This window comes from Humulus lupulus, chromosome 7, assembly GCF_963169125.1.
Source record: "Humulus lupulus chromosome 7, drHumLupu1.1, whole genome shotgun sequence".
In the NCBI taxonomy this organism is placed as follows: Eukaryota; Viridiplantae; Streptophyta; class Magnoliopsida; order Rosales; family Cannabaceae; genus Humulus; species Humulus lupulus.
The window spans coordinates 2,931,797-2,944,882 of NC_084799.1; the positions used below are offsets into that span (position 1 = coordinate 2,931,797).

The following is a 13,086-nucleotide window of genomic DNA, read 5'->3' on the forward strand; positions in this document are numbered from 1 at the left end:
GCTTGATTTTAAGTTTGGTAAAGATTTGGGGAAGTTTGGGTTGAGATTGGCTCAAAGAAATCGCAGAAAATGAGAACTGGTGTTGCCTGCCTGCAACTAGTGCTAGTCTTTGGGCGCTGTAGCGCTAGGCCTTATTTCTGGGGGAATTCCGGTTCTGCTTGTAGCTCTATAGCGCCCTCCTGAGAGCGCTGTAGCGCTACCCTGTTCCCAGAAAGGGGTTTTTGGGCTATTTGTGAGGGATTTTGACCTAGGGTTCGGGGTTCGATTCCGCCATCTTGTTTTGTGGATCTAGGACTTCCCGGGGGGCTCGGGATTAGTCCCGAGGCTAGGTCTTTGGACTTGGGGTTCGGTGTTGACTTTGACCTATGGCTGTGTTTAGGTGTGCGCTAAGGCTCGTGTGGGATCGTGCTCAAGGAGTCAAGTGTTGAAAGCTATCAAATTGACAGGTAAGAAAACTATAGCACCCATAGGACAGGGCGTGGGCCCATAGTGTGATTGCAGGGCACGACCCTATGTTGCATTACATGTTAGGGTGCAGACTTGATTGTATTGATATATGTTCAAATGTTATTTGAGTTAGACTATCTGTGATTATAGTTTAATGAAACGGCGAGGAGCCGAGAACGACAATGGAGCCGAGAACGGCGAAAGGCCGAGAACGGCAGTGGGGCCGGAAGTACCACTTAGCACGTGAAGTGCTTGTAGTCAGGGTGGGACCCCATGGATACATGCGATATCCTTACGGTGAAGACCGAGACCCCAGGCTTTGGTAAGACTTCTGGGGCGGCATGGCCGGGTTGCTTAAGTCTAATGGAATACTTGTTTATTTGTGGACTATCTGATATGATTAACTGTATAATTTGCATATGCTATGAACTGCATGAGTTTTCTTGCTGGGCTTCGGCTCACGGGTGCTCTGTGTTGCAGGTAAGGGCAAAGATTGAGTCAAACAGCCATGAGTACGGAGAGCATGAAGCGACGCGTACATGTTTGGCCTGCCCGACTGCTTTGGTTGGGGGTTTATTTGAGAAATGGCTGTAATAATCCGAGATTTTATTAATTAAGCAATTGTAAACTTATTTTAGGTTGTAAACAGTTTTCAAACCTTATTTTGGGATCCCAAATGTTTAATACTAGAAGTTTTCAATGAAGCAACGCATTTTCAAAGATTACAGCCTTAACTTTTGCTTAGTCACACTTTTGTTTTAAAATCCTCAGTTAGCGAGTTCATTGCACAAAGTTTCTTTTAAAAACTCACTTAGTAACGGCTCTAAGGAAGTAGGGCGTTACAGTACAACCTTTGCAACAAGGAAATTCACAATATCTGCAAACCAAGGCACAACAGAATGTTTAGTTACCCCAAACAACTGTTCATCTGGAAAGGAATCATTGATCTGCACAGCTTTCTCATTCTGACACTCTTCTGTTTCTAGTCTAGACTAGTGATCTACCACAAGGTTTTTAGTACCCTTTTTGTCGTGAATCTCCATATCAAACTCTTGTAACAATAAAACCCATATAATTAAACGAGGCTTTGCGTCCTTCTTAGTCATCAAGTACTTAATAGCAGAGTGATCAGTATACACAATCACCTTATTACCAATCAGATAGGGTCTGAACTTGTCACAAGCAAAGACTATGGCTAACAACTCTTTTTCTATTGTGGCATAATTCAACTGTGCATCATTGAGAGTTCTACTAGCATAATAAATTGAGTGGAATACCTTATCAATACGCTACCCCAAAACTGCTCCCAATGCATAGTCACTAGCATCACACATCAATTCAAATGGTAAGTCCCAGTTGGGAGCCACAACTATAGGCGCAGATATGAGTTTCTCCTTTAGTACCTTAAATGCATGAAGGCACTCTTCATTGAAATAAAAAACCACACCATTCATTAACAGTGAAGAGAGAGGCTTAGATACTTTGGAAAAATCTTTGATGAATCGCCTATAGAATCCCACATGGCCAAGGAAACTTCTTACTCCTTTTACTGACACCAGAGGTGGTAATTTTTCAATTGTTGCATTCTTTGCCTTATCCACCTCAATACTATTTCTAGAAATTTTGTGTCCCAGAACAATCCCCTCTTTTACCATAAAATGGCATTTCTCCCAATTCAACACCAGATTTGCCTTTTCACAACGATTCAACACATTTTCCAAGTCAAACGATGAGCCAAAAACAGAGAAATCATCCATGAATATCTCAATACACCTTTCTACCATATATGAAAATATAGCCATCATGCTTCGTTGAAATGTTGCTAGAGCATTACATAATCCAAATGGCATTATCCTAAAAGCAAATGTGCCATAGGGACATGTAAATGTTGTTTTCTCTTGATCCTCTGGTGCAATAACAATCTGATGGTATCCTGAATACCCATCCAAGAAACAGTAGTAGCTGTGGCCTGCTAATCTGTCAAGCATTTGATCAAGGAAAGGCAAAGGAAAATGATCCTTCCTTGTTGCCTTGTTGAGCTTACGATAATCAATAAAAATTCACCACCCCGTTACAGTTCTTGTTGGAATGAGTTCATTATTTTCATTTTTTACCACGATTATATCACCCTTTTTAGGTACCACTTGTACTGGGCTCACCCATGCGCTATCAGAAATTGGGTAGATCACTCCAACGTCCAACCATTTAAGAATCTGCTCAAGTACAACTTCCTTCATGGCTGGATTGAGTCTTCTCTGAGCCTCTATAGATGGTTTGCTATTCTCCTCCAATAAAATTTTATGCATTGCTGTTGAGGGACTTATTCCTCTAATATCCGCCAATGTCCACCCAATGGCCAATTTATGATCCCTTAAAACCCTCAACAATTTTTCCAATTCTATTTTTGAAAGGTCAGCTGACACAATTACAGGTAAAGTCTCATTCTCTCCCAAGTATGCATATCTTAAATGATCTGGAAGAGCCTTCAATTCCAACTGTGGTGGCTGCTGAATGGATGTTAGTGGTTTATCAGGCGCTTCTGCTAATTCTTGAAACTTCTTCCAGTATGGTTGGTAGGAATTGATCCAGTTTACATAATCTCTTATCTCAGCATCATCATTGTCGACCTTATCACCTATTAATACTGCCTCTAAGGCATCACTATTCATCCTTCTATTAGAGACTGCCTTCTCTATCACATCCACACTATAGCAACTGTCACTAGCCACCGGATACTTCATGGCCTTGAAGACATTAAAGACCACCTCATCTCTTTGAACTCTAAGCTTAAGCTCTCCCTTTTGAACATCAATAAGAGCTTGACCTGTGGCTAGAAATGGCCTACCAAGAATAATAGGTACATCCATATCCTCCTCCATGTCCAGAACGATAAAGTCAGCAGGAAATATCAACTTATCTACCTTCACAAGAACATCTTCAATAATACCCCGTGGATGTGTCACCGATCGGTCTGCTAGTTGTAGAGTGACGGTTGTTGGTTTTGCCTCACCCAAGCCAAGTCTTCTGAACATAGATAAAGGCATCAGATTAATACTCGCCCCCAGATCACATAAAGCGTGTTTACATTCAAATTTGCCAATGGTGCAAGGTATGGTAAAGCTCCCCGGATCTCTTAACTTTTGGGGTAACTTCCTCTGTAATATTGCACTGCACTCTTCAGTGAGTGGCACCGTCTCATAGTCCTCCATCTTCCTTTTCTTGGACATAATCTCCTTCATGAATTTCACATAGCTGGGCATCTGCTCTAAGGCCTCAGCAAAAGGAATATTTATATGCAGCTTTTTAAACACCTCTAAAAACTTAGAAAGCTGTTTATCTAGTGTAGTTTTTCTAAGCCTCTGAGGATATGGAACTCGAACTGGCTGCTCATCAACAACTAGCGGACACTTTTCTAAACTCTGGTGGTCTTCAGTAACTTCTACTAGATCAGACTGTTCACCCATCTCTCCATTCTGAACCACTGACTGTGGAGATCTAGGCTGCTCAGTTTGCTTCCCACTCCTCAGAGTAATTGCCTGAACTTGCTCCTTAGGATTGACTTCAGTATTACTAGGCAAATTTCCCTGCGGTCTGTTATTAAGCATATTAGCCAACTGCCCTACTTGTGTTTCCATATTTCTGATAGAAGATCTAGTCTCTGTCATGAACTGAGTTTGAGTGTTGGTGAGGGTCAATAGTGCAGCTTGCAATTCATTAGGACTTTCGGGTGGAGCTTGATTCATTAATTGTTGAGGCCTAGGCTGTTGTGATGAAGAGGCTTGATGCATTGGTGGCTGAGGCACATTATTCTAAAATTGACCCTGAAACTGAGGTTGCTGGCCCTGATTGTTCCTCCAAGAAAAATTAGGATGATTTCGCCACCCAGGATTGTAAATATTGGCGAATGGATTATTGAATGGCCTCTGAAAATTTCCCACAGCTTGAACCTGAGCTTGATCCATAGGAATGTTATTATTAATTATGGCAGGACACTGATCAATAGAATGAGGACCACCACAAATTTCACACCTAGCTGCCATTTGAACCGCATTAGCAGATATAGTGCTCTGTTGTAATTGTTTTGTCAAGGAGGCTACTTGTGCTGTTAGAGCAGTGATTGCATCCAGCTCATCCCAGCTAACTTTCTGTTGACCCTGATTTTGGTCAACTGACACGGAGTAGAATACGCTTGATGTGGACAAATATATTGAAATGAATGTGATGACGAAAACAATAAAAACACAGGAATTTATAGTGGTTCGGCCCCAAAGTATGGTAATGACCTATGTCCACTTGAATTGTTATTGATGTGAGATTCAAAGGAGTGATCAAAGAACTAGGGTTCAATGAGTTTCACTAACCTTTGAAGAAGAAAATACAATTATTCTAATGTAATCTCTCTAATCTCAAATAATTCGCTAGCCAAAAGAAAAAAGGTCCCCCTCCCTTGAGCTCTCTTCCTCTATTTATAAGCTCAGGGAAGATTTACATTAATTTGATACAGATATTCTTTCCTAAATAATCGGATACTCAAGAAATCATAGGAGATAATTTCAGATTCAATCATAACTGCCTAAGATTTCCTCCGTGTATACGACCAGACTGGTCGTATGTAGTGATTGATCGTTGCGCCAATAGACATATTCCTGGTCGATGGTCGAGCATGAATTTTGCCAGATGTCAGCCACGTGTATTTAATGTCATCCATGTCTGATTTTTGGGATAACACTTTCTGACCCCCGATGATCTCTCCTTAGACCACTGATGATTATTTGTGGCCATGTCCTCCAGCAGCTCATATGCTTCATTGGCACTCTTACTCATGAATGCCCCACCAGCTACATCATCGATAATCGTTCTCGTTGTACCACACAGTCTGTTATAAAAATTGTGAACCAGCATCCACTTTTCTATACCATGGTGGGGACATTTCCTCAATAACTCCTTGAAGCGCTCCCAAGCATTATATAATGACTCTCCATCCATCTGATAGAAATTATTAATTTCCCCCCTTAATTTAGCAGCCTTTGAAGGAGGGAAAAACTTAGCCAAAAATTTCTAAGCAAGATCTTGCCAAGTATTGATAGAGTTTGCCTGAAGCGAATAAAGCCAGCTCTTAGCTCTTTCTCGCAGAGAAAATGGGAAGAGTCTCAACCTTATAGCATCATCGCTGACCCCATTATACTTGAAAGTGGCACACAACTCTAGGAAATTCGCCAAGTGCATATGGGGGTCTTCAGAAGGCAAACCCCCAAATTGAACAGTGGACTGCACCATTTGCAAGATCGCCGGCTTAATCTCAAAATTATTGGCATCCAGCGCCGATGGTTTTATACAGTTTTGTACTCCTGTTATAGTGGGCAGTACATAGTCTCTTAGATTTCTGGCAGCAGGATTCTGAACCGGCTGTTGCAGAACTTCAGGAACCTAATTATTTCTCTCATTTTGTCTATCCAGCCCTTCATTTTGTGCCATCTCTACTGTCTGATGAGCCAACTTCTTGTTTCTTCTATTTTGTTTGCACGTCTTCTCAATTTCAGGATTTACAAGAACAAGACTACCCGCCCCTCTTCTGCTACACATATAACAAACCACCTGAAGTTTAACAAGAAATGCAACTGAAACAAATTAGAAACAAGACAAAAAATAACCAAATTAGAAATAAAATCAATTAGACTGATATTGATAGTTTTCAGTCCCCGGCAACGGCGCCAAAAACTTGTTGTGGATTTTATATGCTACGCAAGTGCACGTATCGCAATTTAGTAATAACCTTGGTAAAACCAAGTATCGTCCTCAAGGACTGAATCCTCAATTACCAGTCAATTAATTTCTCTTTCTATTTGGTCAATTAGAATTTCGATTCTTATAGACAAAGCAAAAGAAAATATAATATTAAGAAACAATAATTAAAAATTAAATAAAATAACAAATAATAGCAAAACCTTGGATTTAAACACTGAAGAAATAATTAGGATATTTAATCTCATCAACTATCCTCCCTATCATTTCCTAATACTGTAATGACCCACTAATCTAGACTTTTGGACCATTAACGAAACTGTACATACAATCCTTAATAGAACTTATATTTTTGCAAAAATACCATAATTTTATTAAGTAACTTGTAAAAATAAGAGTTACTTACAAAATAAATACCAAGAAGGATATGGGATCCCATTGTCTTTAAAAACAAAACATGATTTAAAATAAAAAGACATTACATAAATAGTGCGGAAAATACATGTAAAAAGACATAAAACAAAACTACATCCTCGAATCGAATAACGCTCGGCTCCTTGACTCCATTCACCATCGATACACATTCTCTAAGCGTCCACGAATCTCACCGCCTCTAAAGCTATTTTCCTGCACATAAAACAAAAAGGAATGAGCCTAATGCTCAGCAAGGAAAATCTAACACATAATCATAAACATAAAATTTCATGATAAACATAAAGACATATCATAACACTTATTACATACACTTATTATAATGGCCATTATTACTTGGGGTCCCATAGACTAAACAAGTCATATGCCCATGGGGTTAGTGGGGTCCTACTAGCTAAGTAGGTCATATGCCCATAACCCATTTGGGGTCTTGTTAGTCATATGGGTCATATGCCCAAGCCTACAAACATATATACATACATATCATAACACATTTAATAACATAAAACATAAGATAACATAAACATATAACATATTGATTCTAGCCTATTTTCCTTACCAAAGTTACCGGGATATGTGGACTGAGTTGGGACTTTTGGAACACTCCTAAAACCATATATAAAGGGTGAGTAGATTTGAAGAAAAGAGATGAAATGAAAGAGATGGAAAGACTAAACCATTGAAAGTCACACTTACCAAAACTTATGTGCTCAAGAATTTAGATTTCCTAACCAAAATAAGAATGAGGTTAGGAGACTGAGTAGAAGACTAAGAGAAGGAAATATAACATAAAACAAATGAACTAGAGTTTTGGTTTACCTCAAAGACTTGTAAGACCAATCTACACCACAACCGAAATACTATAGAACCTTACTTCCCAAAGTGTTTGATAAGCTTATGATGTTTAAGCTTATGATTTCCCAAACCCAGGTGTTTAACTCTCACACTCTCCTAGCACTTGCAGCTTTTGAACTTAGAGTAAAAAGGTGAATAATGGCTGGGTACTAGGTCCTATTTATAGAGTTTTGGAATGAAGGAATCTTAATTTTACTTGAATAAAAATAGTAGCTTTTTAGGTTAAAATAATTTGAATAATCGTTCAGCAGAGGCTGAAGACTCGTTTAAAAGATGCTGAACTTATGAAGAAGTTGAATGGCTGAAAGGGAAAAGAATTCAAAAACATTTGAATATACACTGAAGGAGGCGATATATCGCCTGGGCCAGTATGCCCGAGGCGACCGTGCATCGTCTCGTGTTTTCCGTATCTACGTGCTGCGATATATCGCCCCCTATAGCTGCGATATATCAGCACACGCTGAATATTTAAACACGAAATTACACATTTTTAGCTAAGTTTGAATGGAGTAAACAGCCTTGACTAAGCCCTCAACGTATTCAAAGCTGCTGACTGACCCTATAACATTCAAACTTTACTCCTTATTAAATTAAATCCTCAAAATACTTAATTCCTTAATCACCCATTCATAACATGTGCTTAAAATCCTATTGGTTGATATCTAAACCTTATAGTATAACAAATATTATCCTTAATATCAGTCATATAATCAAACCTTAGGTTATACTTAATATTCTTAAACTATAGGTTAAACTTAGAAAATCTATAAGTACTACTATGAGTGTCCAAATAATTCCCGGTCTGAACCAAAAATCCACAGTAACAAAGATAATACTAAACATACTATAATACTACTAAAAAATTAGCTAAGTAAAGTTCTTGGACTCTACAAATACAAAGTACTAAATTCTTCTTCTTTCTGCCTAATTCAATTAACGAGTTGATAAAAGCAGCCTATAATCATACTATGAATTATAAATTCAACCTAGGTGACAATTTCCTATATTTCTATGGTAAATTGACTCACAAAGATAGGATTAATCATCAACAACTCAATAAATAGTTACACAATTAATATGGATACTCTCGTTCCAAATTAGAATTATGTCCAATATAACAAAAACATATTCAAATCGCACTTCTCAGATTTTGATTCAAAAAACATATAGATAATGACTATAGATGGCCAATCAATAATCAATCAATAAGAACAGGTTATATGGAATTGAATAAGATTGAAGAAGAAAATTGAAATTTCATTAATTCATAATAGGGATTCAAGTGATTCAATTAATCATAATTCTAATCATAATTCTAATCACAAAGACAATTAAAAATAACATCAGAAAATAGATGAAAAACATGCAGTTTGAATACTCCAAGCCTTCCAGCCTCCAAGAATTTCCCACACAAAAATTCGTACGTCCCTTTTTCCTCTTATAAAACCTAAAAAATTTCAGTTTTTGAAGAAGCGGGCCGTGGCTCTATATGTACCATGCCGCGACTCTCCTTAGCCATGCCGCGGCCCGTATTTGAAATTTTTGGGTTGTTGCCCTTCTATGCCGCGACTCTCCTTAGCCATGCCGCGGCTCTACTTTGCTCATGCCGCGACCCTTAAGATATTTCTCAACTCTTCAAATTTTAATCCAAAAAATTCACCAACGCCTCCAAATCATGTTGAGATCCATCCTATCTCAAAAAATGTTATAAAACTTGGTTATTTCTTCTCTTTTTTTGGACATTTTCCTCCAAGTACTCAATTCTTCCTGATATTCACAAAAACAAACAAACACAGCATAAACCCGCACTAAATGAAAGAAAAATGAGATAAAAGACTACTTAAAACACCACCTAAACATGACAAAAACTAGACTCAACAGTAGTGCAAGGGGTTGGATTCTTTCTGTAATGCACATACTCTGTAAAAATATAGAGAAGTTTATAGCAATAATATCGACTCGTGGACTAGGGGGATTTTAACCTCCGAACCACGTAAAAAGGAGTGATCTTTTTCTTGGCAGCTAATTGCCAAACATCCTTGAGCATTATCATTATCATTTTCTTAGTACATTTTATCATAAAGCACTAATCTATCCTATTTATTTATATAATTCACTGTTGGCGAAAAACCGTGTCAACAGTTTGGTGCTTTCATTGAGAGGATTTAGATTAGTGCTATCGCGAAAAGTTTATCATGGTGGTCACTCGTTCAAGGCATGGTAACAAAACAGATCAACATGGTGGGCAAGAGGCTAACCATACCGCTATGTCCAACGAACAAAACCAAGAGATTCAGCAATGATCGGGGAAACACCCGATGGGCCATGACGACATCGGGAGTTCAACGCCTCTACCGCTAAATTCGAACCCGAGTTACCTGACGACGGTGGAGATGGAAAACATGCAGTTGAGGAGCCATCTAGCCAAAGAGAATAAAAAAATCGAAGAAGTCTTGGCTTGGCTACCCCTCTTGCGACTGACGTTAACATCGGAAAGAGGCAAAGTGGGATTCACAAGTCCTGCTGGGATAATCGGCCCAGGCCCAGTCGATCGGTTAGAACCTCAACCCCGAGTTCTGCGCCCTTGTCGCGTCATCACCAGGAAACTATGTTTGATGATTTTCCTAGGGACTATCAATGAGTCAGCTGGTCAGTTAGAACTTCAACCCCAAGTTTGGCTCCACCTTCAAATGCACCCAGGAGAGCTCGCGATGGTTCGAAAAGGAGGTTTGGGGGGAGCTCGCGTGGTCAACCTGCTCCGGCTAGGTACCCCCCCCCCCCCCCCCCGTGCAGCGATCAGATCGCCAGACATAGAGGGCTGGAGGCGCTGGAGCAGAGAGACCGCGTGCTAGTTTGGTCCGACCTGACGAAACTAGAATTGCATCACCGATCAGACATCCTCCTTCACCAATAAGATATCCATCTCCTCCTCATCCTGCTCGAGACATTCCTGCATACGGAAACAGCAGGAGGAATCTTCCTCCCGCTATTCCTGCTCATCCCCCACGAGCGCACGGAAATGTCCCAGATCCTCACCCTCGGCAGCAGGCTCCAAGCTTCTCTAATGGAAGTTATTGGACCGAAAGCCACCGAAGTGGCAGATCTGGTGGAGATATAAGAAATCATCTAAGTTCGGCACAAATCCCTCGAGCCGCCCCGCGGACCGACCTTCGAGATCGCCTCAACTCGCAGAGGGGAGATCCGACCAGAAATGAAAGTCATGCTCACCGAGAGGATGGTCCTTCTGAAATACGTGACAACGGGAATGTCCCACCAAAAAAAGCTCAAGCTTGGAGGGACAATAACCTGCCTAACGCGTACAATGGAACGGGAGCTGTTGAACAGCCCCAGAACAACCAAGGGATCAAAGACCAAACCCTAAAAAGGTTAGCTCAGATGGAAGAGCTAATGAAGAGGCTCCTATCAGAAAAGGGAAAAGATGAATACGACTCGAGGGACGAACTCGAGCTTTTTTCCCCCAGCATACCTGCCGGGTTTTAGAATGCCCCATTTATCCAAATTCGATGGGGACGGAGATCCGTCGGATCACTTGGAGATGTTCAACACCCTGATGATGGCCCATAATATCGGGCCCGAGCTGAGATGCTTGATATTCCCTTCGACACTGATCGTACCAGCTAGGCAATGGTTTAAGCAGTATAAGAAACATTCTATCAGCTCGTGGAAAAGTTTCTCTGCCGATTTCAAGAGGGAATTTCGAGCCTCTCAAGCATTTCGCATCAAGGCAGACTCCCTTGCAAATGAAAAGCAACAGCTCGGAGAATCCTTAAAAGATTATCTGAGCAGGTTTGCCAACGTTGCGGCCCGAACTAGAGACGCGGACAAAAGTTCCAAACTCATGGCTATGAGAACTGGAATCCTTGTTGGGGCGACCTATGGAAAGAAATCCAGAGGAAGGGCGTCAGCACCGTGGATGAATTCCTGAACAAGGCCCAGAGATGGATAAACTTGGAAGAAGCACGAGTGTCGGTCGGTGGAATCGGCCAAGTCCCTGACCAGCCCGCTGGAGTGGAAACGGACATCGTAACTACGACTCAAACTGTTCCCCAGAATAACCAGGGGGGAGGAAGCAAGAGAAAGGGAAATGGAGAGGGCGACCAGAATGGTCCTAAGAAAAACAAACCCGTGGACAAGTTCAAACCAGTCAACACTACTTATGCCGACCTCACGGGATACTAGAGAGCGTATTTTTCTGGCAAATTCTGGTTTCCTTCCATGGAAAAAGCTAGAGCCCTTGAAAAATCAAAGCGCAAAAAGCGACCCTTCCAAATTTTGTCGATTCCACAACGACATTGGTCAAAACAAAGATGATTGCAGGAATTTGAAGGATGAGATTGAGACGCTCATCAGGGTTGGGCCCTTGGCCCAGTATGTGCAGAATCGAGTCCCTTTCAGTCAGCCCGCTGGGCAAAGCACTCAGCAAGCTCCGGAGGCTTCTATGAACCAGCCCGGGGCCCGGGTAAATCAGGATACCTCTCCTCCCATAGTGGGGGGAGAAATAACCACCATCTCCGGAGGCCCTCATCTGGCAGGCATGAGCAGAGGTGCCCAGAAGAGATACATCAATGAACTGAGGTCTCATAACGGAGTTGAGTTTATCCCGGAGCAACATCTGCCTAAACAGCAGCGATTGGAGAGACAGCCAATCAATTTTACCGAAGAAGATGCTAGTCATGTCCAGTTCCCGCACAACGATCCTCTAGTCATAACCGCCCAGCTCGCCAATCGAAGAGTTAGAAGGATACTAGTTGATAATGGAAGTTCGGTGAACCTGTTGTTTCGGTCCACGCTAGAAAAAATGGGGTTCTCTATAACCGAGCTGAAGGCCACCTCCATGATGTTGTATGGGTTTTCTGGCGAAGGGTCAGCAGCGATAGGAACAATCGAGTTAGTAATAACCTTGGGTGAGGGACCCCGAACTGTTTCCAAGCTCCTGTTTCCAAGCTTCTCAGTTTGTGGTCATCGATTGTCCCACCGCGTACAATGCAGTTTTGGGTCGGCCTACGTTGATAGCATTCGAAGCCATAACTTCTATCCACCACCTCGTAGTCAAATTCCCCTCTTCTAGATCTACGGGGATATGTATGGTCCGAGGCGATTAGCTCACTACTAGGGAATGCTATAGCATTTCCATGAAGGGAAAGTCACAACCCGGGCAGCAAACGATGGCCATCCAAGATGGGAACAAGGAATCCCAAGAAGTGAGGGATATCCTTGCGATAGAAGAACCTTAGCAAGCCGATGGCGTAGGTACAATCCTGAGTGATGATATCGACCCAAGAATAGGCGAAGATAGATTCGAGCTCCAGGTTATCGAAGAGCTCGAAGAGGTAAACATCGATCCTAAAGACCCTTCAAGGGTGGTTAGGCTCGGGAAAAACCTTGGAGGCGGGAGAAAGGCGTAGCTGCTGAAATTTCTGCAAGAAAATCTAGCCGTTTTCACCTGGGCTCATGAAGACATGGTAGGGATAAGCCCTCGCGTCATCATGCATACCCTTAACTTGGACAAAAGCATGCCAGTGAAGTCTCAGAAACAGAGGCGTCTGGGCACAACCCGAGCTGCGGCCCTGGAAGAGGAAGTAGCTTGAC

The 13,086-nt window shown here is 41.5% G+C and overlaps 1 non-coding gene across 1 annotated transcript; it reads left to right on the forward strand.

Annotated features, from left to right (window-relative positions):
* Nucleotides 1–5,359: 5,359 nt before the first annotated feature.
* LOC133793126 (small nucleolar RNA R71) lies at nt 5,360–5,466 on the forward strand. The gene has a single exon (XR_009874586.1). It is a non-coding gene; the product is annotated as a small nucleolar RNA R71 (small nucleolar RNA).
* The last annotated feature ends 7,620 nt before the right edge of the window (nt 5,467–13,086 follow it).